Below are 10195 nucleotides of genomic sequence, written 5' to 3' on the forward strand. Positions count from 1 at the left end.
CCATTCAAGTGACCCACAGCCAATCAGGATGAGGCACCAGGACAGCTCGTGGGCGTGGCCACTTCAAGGCACGAGAACATTCTCCGCCATCACTCAATCATAATGTAGCACTGGGAGCGTTACCCGCAAGCTCAACGCTCACACCGAACAACCTAAAAACCTCATTTAGAACACTGAAAGAAAGGAGGCAGCAGACCAGCAGGGGATGTGGATGTAGAGTTTATTGGCACTATTTGGAAAGACAAGAAATATCAGCAGGTCAGGCTGGAGAGCAGTGCGCTGGACCAGTGTCCCAAATCAAGTTCCTCTGTGAGACTTGTCGAGTGGACCTCCCACCAGTAAGGGACACACTTTTACCCAAGGATAGGATAGGAGTGGGACCCCTTTCCAGAGAAGCCGCCACCCCCACCCCCCATAAACCTCATTGACAGGCTCCTCCTCTTGACAGGCGCAGGGAGGAGCCAATCACAACAGTTCTTCAGCGGGCAGCTTTAGCAGTTATACATGGACATAAAGCTCGCCAGTGAAGAACTGCCGCGACTCGGCCAAGACGTGTGTACATGCACGCACACGCGCGCGCACGCGCACACACACGCCGTCTGCGCCTCCCACTCACCGGCTGCGCAGGACCTGATGGAGAGAGAGAACAGAAGGAGCATTTAGAACAGAGAGGGAGCCTCGCTCGCATCCGGGGAGGCTCACGCGGCGCCCCAGAGACCAGAGGAGCGATACGGGAGAAATGGGGCCATTTTCATGACGAAACCCATGAGAATGGTGCCCAGCCATGGGCGGGGGGGGGGCACGTCGCAGCACCACAAGCTCCCGTTCCGAAAGCCTCACCCAACCCTGACGGGCACCTCCCAGCACCGGCCAGAATCCGGAAGAAGCCCTGCACCGAACACCGGCCCGCAAGCTCGCCGACCTGGGGGAGGGGCTTCTGGGCCAGGCAGGCCTCACACTGCAGCCTTGTCACAAGCCAGCCAGCTCCAGCTGGGAGAGGCTGTGGAAACACGGGGTGTACTGGGAGAGAGACACTCCACTCAGCACAATCGTTTATTTAAAATTAACCCAACCCAACCCCCCCCCCACAGTGACTGAAGCATTTTATCCAGGCTGCAGGGTGGATCAATGCACCCCCCCCAGAATCGCCACACAGACGGCCCATTTTTATCCTACACTTTCCTTCCTGGCACTGCCATGAGCCCCCCCAAAAGCATCCATCATACAGGACGCTGTGTTCCAGGGAGGGATTCATCATACACCAGTAGATGCTTCCCAGATCAATTACAGTAGACAGCAGCGACAGGGTGGGGTGGCCGACTCAGCACCCCCAATCCGACGATCCCTGCCCCCTCCCCCCAGTGCAGTAGCTCACATCCCTCCGTCCCCATCCTGCCCCCCAGAGCTGCGCTCACTCCGCAAATTAAGCCATTAATCACCGTGGCTCCTTGTCTCCGGCACTTTCATACATCAGCACACCCCCCCCCCCCCACAGTTGTCCACTGCCATGGATGCAGTTGCCGGGGCGATGACGAGCCCTGGGACCATATGTGAGTGGCCCATGAGGACAACCCCTGCAGAAGGCAGGTGGCACCGTAACCATGTCACGAATGGGGGGGGGGTTCAATGCATTTGTGATAGAATGAACATCCTCAGAGGGAAACTACCACAAACTGGGGGCCACAAATGCAGAGGGAGACAAAAGATAGTGACCACACCCCCCCCCCCCCCCCCCCCGCCACAACGTCCCCCACCTCACCCCCACTGTGTTCCTGCCATACCAAGTGATCTGAGGCATTCCCACCAGACTGCAGCAAGCTGGCCCTGAAGGCTGCAAAACTGCTGGGGAGTGGAGAAGGGCAGGAGGGGGGGGGGTCCATTTCTATTAAGGGCTGTCATGGGAGGAAACCAGTAAGATGGAAGTTCAGTACAAGGCCCCCCCAAGCAAAACGGCATCTTTAAAAGCAATCCAGGATAGAAGAGGGAGGGCGGAGCCAAAGTAAGACCCTGACAGAACAGGGGGGGGGGGGGGGGCAGCACTAAGCTTCCCCAAATTGAGGGCAGGAGGCAGAGCAGCTGAGGGCAGCCTCACTGGGCCTTTGAAGGCAGAGAGTTGGCTAAACCGCTATGCTGACCATCCCATGTGATTCAGGCCTTCAGATAAAGACGAAGGAGGCCAGACGCGGCACCGACGTCATAAAAGAAGAGTCTGCGTCAGCCAAAGATGGCAGGTGATGATCAGGAGAGTGAACAGGATGGGGAGCTGGTTCTCATCCGGAGGACAGACGTCAGCGAGGCATCCTGTCACGTGGCATAGGGCAGCCCCACCCCCCCACCAGGGGCAATGATGTAAGCAGCTCTTCCTGGACAGCCACAGACCCACAACCTAACACTTCAGGGTGCCGTTTCAGAGGGGGGGGGGGGGCTTCAAAGGCGGGAACCCCCACACACAGGCCAAACACAAACCAGGCCTCTTTCCAAGCATTTCACTGCACGATGTTAAGACGTTAAAAAAGGGAAGCAGTGTTTTCACAGCGTGTCAGGGGGTGACGCCTTTGAAGCAGTGATTTATGATCTCTTGCCACCTTCCGCCATCACCATGACTGGCCTGCATGCACACGCCAGCCGTTGTGGCAGGGAGCTGCAGGCCGACACAGAGTCCAGCTTCCAGTGCGCGCGCACACACACACACACACACACACACACACACACACACACACACACACACACACACACACACACACACACACACACACACACACACACCACAGCATCCCCCTCTCCGCTGCCGGCCTGAGTGAAACTCCTCCAGCAGCGTTCAAACAGCCGGCATGCAAACAAAACAGTTTGATAGAATAAGGAAATTCCAGGCCCGTTATACAATGGAAAGGGCCGCGGGGCACAGCGCAGAAGCAGCGGAGTCATCTCAGGAATTCTGATCGTCCGCAGCGAATATCCGAGCCATTCCCAACATCCTGGGGCTGGGGGGGGGGGAAATCCCCCCCGCCATAAATCCACTCTGGGCCATTTGAGGGACTGGAAAGTACTGAAACCACGGAGAGGCAGAACAGCCTTGTGCATGGACAGCATGAACTCAGTGACCGGAGACCGAGAGGGCGGGCAGGTTCGCTCTGTCTGTCTGTCGCGCTCTCTCTCTCTCGCACACACACACACACACACACACACACACACACACACACACACACACACACACACACACACACACACACACACACACACACACACACACACACACACACACCGCCGTGGGGAGAGAGGGCAGCGGTATGCAGACACACAGCTGTACTGCGGCGGAATGCAGATGTGATGCAGGAAGCAGAACTGAGAACTGAGTGACCCGGGAGAAAAGGGGACAAGACAAAATTTCAGGGCTGCAGCTCCAAGTAAACGGGGTGGAAGCAACAACAAAACATGGGGGGGGGGGGGGGTGGACAGGAACATTTGGGCTCAATTAAACCCCACCCCCCATATGCCTGAGAGACTGAGACCATCTTCTGGGTCATGAACTCCCCGTGCTAGAGAGCAGACCATCTCCAGGGCACCATCTGGCACGACCTGCCACAGCGAACGTGCTGCAGGTCTCCCTTAAAGGCTGCGCCCCCCCGACCCCCCCCCCCCGGGACGGCCAGGTGTGACTGTGCCAACTGCACCGCAACTCCAAGACAACGTTATGCACACTCAGGTCTTCGGACCTACATCCACGGGGGGGGGGGTTATATCACATAGGCTGCGACACAAATTACCTAAAGACCCCCCCCCACCACACTTTACCGACTCCAGAAGCAATCAAGCTGCATTTGCTTGTGGCTACAAATTCCAGGATTTCAGACACTATGCCTGCCCCCCTCCCCAAGGGCTGAGGGATTCTCACACAGCATGCAGCTGAGAGCCAGATGTGAAACACCCCCCCCATCCCCATCACCACCATCACCATTTTAAGTATGTGTCTGTACAATAACGGCAGATGGTACCCATCCCAGCACCACCAGTGGACTGGGGGGGGGAGAAGATCAAGGCTGCACCAGAACCAGACCGGGACGCCCCCCCAGACCCACCGCTGCCTCCCGGGCCGCGATCCATTTCCTCTGCCCTCCCAGTACCTTTGCCGCATTCCGCAAATGTCTGGTACATATGGTACAAATTCCAACCGGTCTGCTGTGGGCCTCCGTTCCCTCTGAACTGGGCCCCACCCCCTCTACAAAAGCGCTGTGCATGCCAGAGCTGCCTCCCAGCACGGCCCAGCATTGGAGGAAGCAAACGCTGGACATGGGGGGGGGGCTTCATTCAGGCAGGTGCAGCAGGGGAGAGGGGAGGTGCCGTTTCCAGGGAGTATGCAGGCTCACGCATGCTCTAACTGGGTCACACATACACCAGTGAGGGCTGCGACCCGCTTAATCACAGACCACGGGACCTGGGGGGGGAGGGGTCACCCCAGAAATGAGCGTGCAGTCATTCCCAAGGTCCTAAGCGGCTGGGGGGGGGGGAGACGACACCGGAGATCACACACTGTGAAAGTCGAGGCTCGTCAGTGCGGGGGACAGACCCATCTGGAAGAGATGCTACAGCCACCATCTATTTCCCGTAAGCTGGGACCACACAGGGGTGCGTGTGCGCATGCGTGTGCGCATACAGAGAGCCTCGCGGAACCGCAAGCCAAGGCCAGACATGGACAGCACCATCTCAGCCTTTTGAAAACGGGTTAATTAAGTGAACCACAGCAGGGAGCTAGCCATTACAACACACCAGGTCAGCGGCAAAGGAGGAGGGGTTGGGGGGCAGCGAAAACCAAGATGGAAGGAGGGGTGGAGGCTAGTTCAGCCACAGAAGTCAGTATTTTTTTCCCCCCCCCGTCTAGAACCTGCCACTGACGCTCAAGGCCGCGGCATTTCACCGCACACGCATGCAGCCGTACTGCACCATAAACGGAACCGGCCTTAACCTGGGACTCGGCCTCGTGGGGACTCCCCGGCCTACCAACGCCGGCGCGCCCTGCGGAGCGTGACGAGGCACGCCTCTCGCTGACGGGGCCCGGTGACGATGACATTAATCTCTCCAGCCATGCAGAGATAACAGCAAGGCCTCTCTCCCTGGGCCAATTCAACACAAGGACACGACCCAATAATTAGGCCCACAGGACAGGCGCGTATCCAGGGCACCTCAAATATTTAGCTTTTAGCACCTATCCGCTCCCCTCCCCACCGTGTCATCTTGCCCACGACAGCAGAAAATGAGAAGAGCGTTTCAATAACCTACTCTCCAAAAATTGTGGTGTGACAGTGACAGGCGTTAATTTTTTAAAAATTAAAACAGCTTAGCAGTGTCACCCCGGCCGGAAATCAGCCAGGATAAACCGTAAATGAAGTTCACTTTTTAAAAACTCAATTAACATTTTGGAGGCAATTCCACCTGCACAACCAGCCACAAACAGAGACCAGTAACAGTGCCCAGTCACACGTCAGATCCAATAGCACAAGAGTACCGCGTTTCCACCAGCCGGACACCCCCCTTACCGAAGGCCTGCTGTCTGGTGACACGAGGGTACAGCCAGTCGAGAAAATGACGAACGAAAATTTGCCAGGAACAATGTGACAAGCAAATCATCATCTTCCACACCAGCAGAGGGACGAGATGCTTAACAGCAAGGGTCTCAACGAACACGGCAGCCTCTTTACATACAGTACAGGAGCTAAAATATAACGGCCCAGGGACTAAAGATTCAACCCCCCCCGATTCTGGCTTAACTGGGCCACATTACGCAGCTTTTCATTGGGATCTATCAGGTCAAAGCGATCTCATTACAAGCCTGGCGCGATCACTGCCGGGCCGAAGTGGCAGCCGGACGGGCAGCCAGCTTCTGGGTGACAGCAAGGGCCCTGGCAGCAGTCAGACAGGAAAGCACATCCTGAACCACAGGACAGACGCCCAGCCCTGCAGGGCTCCACACTGTCAGAGACAAACATGGCGGCCGCACAGGCCAGCCAGTGCTGACCCGACCCAACCCAACAGTCCGCAAGGCTGGAAGATAATCCTCTCGGTTCCCGGCTGTAATCCACGGTGAATTAGCCTCCAGACGCGCAGTTTAACCCAGCAGTCCGACGGCAGGAACAGTCTGGCAAAATCTCTCAAGACAGCAATCATTTCTAAACGTGCAGCTGTTTGGCCTCAGCAAGTCAGTAGGGTTAAAAACAAGGCAAGAGGTGATATACTTCCATTAAAGTTGTGTGATTAAACTAAGATAATCACCATTCACAATTAAAGAGATTAAAAAATTAAATCTGCAGTTTCTAGGGGTCAAATTCAAGTGAAACAGGAGCGCATTTTTGCAGCATATCTATCCTAATGCACCGAGCATTCATTAACAGCCTTCTCAGGCAGAGTGACTACATGAAATACTATTCAGATGCCACAGCGCTTCCTTTAATGGTTTAATAAACCCGTCACTTCGTCACGATGCATACGTACATGTAGCGTCACGTTAACACGCAGTATCTGCGCATCTCTGACGGAGGAACCACAGTATGCGACCCCCGGTCTGCGATCGTGGGTTTCTTCGGCTCAAGAAACGTGCCTAGGAGGTGCAGGGGGCCACGAAACGGAAGGTTAATCGGGGAAAACCGATTTACCTTGATCCGCAGGAGCGACATTGAAAGGCTAACAGCGGGTCCTCCAGGATAGGTGCGGCGGGTTTTCGTTAAAATCGTTTAATCGTCGTTTGTATTTTAAAAGGGGTTTTGGAGATAACATCTAAGTGGAAAAAAAACCATAGACCAAAAAAAAGAGAAACGGAAACGAGAAACTTCTTGAAAAAAAGGAAAGGGGGTGCTTCGGGTAGATCGCATTAAACAGGGTGTGGCCTTATGGAATTCGCCTGGCTGTCCCTACACGCGGATCGCCTTACTCCGCTAACTAGTTACTTAGTTACCCAAACCGGAACAGCTTCCACCATCAACGAGTCGCAAGCGGACGCCTTCATTACTCTAAATTCACTGACCGCAAACGCTGTAGGCTAAGTAGAGGATTTAAGAAAGTGAGCAATCATGCGGTGACAACCGCACGGTGCGAGCGGAGATATACACTTGACCATGCAATGCAATCAAATACTATAACACACATGCAGTGAAGTACGAATTATATGGTGTCATGCAGCGCGCATACATGTATAAAAAGAAGCTGTTAACTGACGAATGGAGGACGCCGGCTACATTGACAAGCAGGCCGAGGACTGAAACCCTCTTACCTGATTCATTTAAAAAAGCAAGGCAGCCGAGCTGTCACGAATAGCAGCCATGAGAAGCACCAGTTTTCCAGAAGTCTCCATAATCGCCAGTGACAAAGTGAGCGTTGTTGGATTCGTGCTGAAGTTGGTGCCATACTGACAGGTACGGGCAGCGGAGCAGCACCGCCCACTACCGGCGGCTCTCTGCGCCGAGGGTGTTTCCCCGCTAGATCAGGAATCGGCATTCATCTGAGGCTCATTGGCAAAAGAACAGGGAAGGAAACTAAGACGCTTTTATTGCGCTGGCTACATTTTGTTCTTGACGCGTTTTCTGGACGCGTCAAGACCGCCGCCTGCCGATAATGGCCGGCCGGGCGCACAATGCAACTTAAACCCGAGCCGATCGCAGAGCCCTCGGCTACGAGCGCCGATACCGATAGCTGCTTGCTTTTCAGCCGTGATACACGCAACCCTCAAACCAACAAGTGTCCAGCCCCACCGTTCGTGCCAACTTACTTTGCAGGAAAAAGTCCCAGAAAAAAAAAGCTATCTGGTGGTTCTGTGCGGGGGTTCAAGTTTTGTGCGGACGCTGCATTAAAAGGTCCTGCGTTATTTAAGTATTATATAGGCTATATACACCGACATTTATCTACGCAGCTGGGGGGGTGGAAGGCGGTGGTTCTCCTGACAGCAAAAATGGCACTTTCTCCATAGTCAGCTTTATGTAATCTTCCAGGCGTGCCGGATCGCCCCAACTCCACTCAAAAAAGAATTTAGTTCTAGTTACCTAGTATACCTAGGAGTCAATAATGTATCCGTTTTACTATCCGATGAGACATTAAATGAGTAGCCATGGTTAAATAAAACAAGAAAGCGTCTAGTCTGCAGCAAAGCAGGCAAGGCTGGTTAAATATTGAGTAATCAGACCTTTTGTTTCGTAATTTCAATACGCCAGTTAACGATAAGAAAACGGTCGGCACAACATAAGATTTTACTTACTGCCAGATATCTGGACTTACTAGAAACCCGACGAGTCTGCAGTCCACAATATCCTTCTTAGGGACGCCCCACCTTAAACCTCAGTAAACTCATAGTTCAGCCCAATTCTGGGTTAAAAACCTCGCCTTAACTCGCACGCTTCCTACAAAACGGCGCTCGTGCAGTTTTTATGGCTAACACAGATCATTTGAGCTACTCTATACTATCAGACACTTCGGCCGTATGAATTGGGGGAGGCACAAGCCTCGCCCGGCGTTCCGATCTCGCACGTTCCCTGGTCCGCTCGCCGTCTCGCAAGCCTCTAGTCCAACTCCCCTCGAACCGGCTTCTCCACTCCGATCAGCTGGCAGCGCGATGACGCAATCGGAAACAGCTGGCCAATCAAAGTCTAACGTAAAAGTGCAGCTATGACGCCCACTTCGCAAAGCCAATGATTGTCAGCCTTTCTAGCCAATGCCGGAGTTCGGAATCGAGGCGACTTCAAGAGAGTGAAAGCCATCAGCACCAACAATTAAAAGATACATCTACAATGACGTTTCATTCGCCAACCAATAAAATTGCATGCGGTCGGTCAAGTCGTGATGAATGCGGATTGAGGCGAGGGCTATAGCTTTAACCAATTAAAGTTATCCGTAAGTAAGTTATCCGAACTGGGGTAATGTGGTACTTGGTACTGTAGCCACGATCCCGTTCAAGTCTTAGTACCTTTACATGAGTTGGCAGTTTTACTGGGGGGTAGTGTTGACATAGCCTCTGTACCTCGGTTGATGAAGCTATAAAAAATCACCAATTGAGTTTATCAGTCCACATAATCAAGTCAATATTATGACAGAACTATTTTGATATAGTCATTTTCAGCATACACGAATAAATTACTCTAAAAAAGAACCCGCTAAGTTGTCTTCGTTGCTTAGTAAATATAGTTATGGCACAGCTTCCTGTAAGATGTCCGCTGTACAAATTCACGTTGGCAAAAGGAGCAGTATTTCAAGGGGAAACAGTTGATGCATGAAAAGCACTTGTGATATACTTTGGAACTGAAAAGACCAACCGCGACTTAACTTTTCGTACATACTCCAGTTATTTGGCAAAACATATCTCTCTCTAATCTACACTATTTATCGGTAGCTATTTATTTAGGCTGTACAGCATTGTCATAAAATACGAATTAAGTATTGACTCATTCTACAACTTCGCACAGTTAATAGAAAATGTGAAGAATGACGATAGAAAGACTAAGTGTTGTCTAAAATGACTTTTGCCCATACCTTCCGAAAATCGCTCCCGGAGTTGTGACAGACGCATGGTAATGACCTGACGACCACTGCAGCCCCGGGGCCCGATAGGGTGCAGTCAGGCTCCTCTTACTTGGTGACATGGTCACCTTCGTTTAAGCTTGACGCTGCAGTGTTTCTTAAGGAGAAAACGACGGTCCCCCCTACCCACTAGTTTTGATAATGTATAATAAACCCACAGAATGTTAAATGCCCACAGTCAAGCGGTCTAGCGGGATGTACGAAACTACAAAACCAGGGCAGTATTTCTGCAGGACATAAACTGCACGATAAGCTTTTTAAGGGGGAGACTACCTTAATTTAGGGCATATTAAATACCGTGCCACTGTAGTGACGTGGGATAAACTGTTCCTATTTATACGATAGATTATTTTTGGACATGACCATAAAGTGTTGCACAAAAACAATAAATTAGTTATTTGAGCATATCGAAAATGAATCTAATCGAATTCAAATTAAACGTCGATGAATGGGCAATGAACAAGGATCTAAAGTGTATAAGTATGCACCCAGTGACTCAAAATAATATTACATAGGCAGATTTGCACAAACTGGTCGGAGAGGTCATTTGTAAATCACAAATAACTTCTCCTCAAGCTGATTAGCCGACAAAAAGGCTTTGAGTAGTCCCCTATTAATTCCTCAGCGTCTCTCTGTATCAAGC

The 10195-nt window shown here is 52.2% G+C and overlaps 1 long non-coding RNA gene across 1 annotated transcript; it reads right to left on the reverse strand.

Moving 5' to 3' along the window:
* Window positions 1-203: 203 nt before the first annotated feature.
* LOC111847108 (uncharacterized) lies at window positions 204-9328 on the reverse strand. Its single transcript, XR_002839024.2, has 2 exons — window positions 6484-9328; window positions 204-630 (listed from the first exon to the last, which is right to left on the reverse strand). It is a non-coding gene; the product is annotated as an uncharacterized lncRNA (long non-coding RNA).
* Between the last annotated feature and the right edge of the window lie 867 nt (window positions 9329-10195).

The sequence above is a fragment of the Paramormyrops kingsleyae genome, chromosome 17, assembly GCF_048594095.1.
Source record: "Paramormyrops kingsleyae isolate MSU_618 chromosome 17, PKINGS_0.4, whole genome shotgun sequence".
Taxonomy (NCBI): Eukaryota; Metazoa; Chordata; class Actinopteri; order Osteoglossiformes; family Mormyridae; genus Paramormyrops; species Paramormyrops kingsleyae.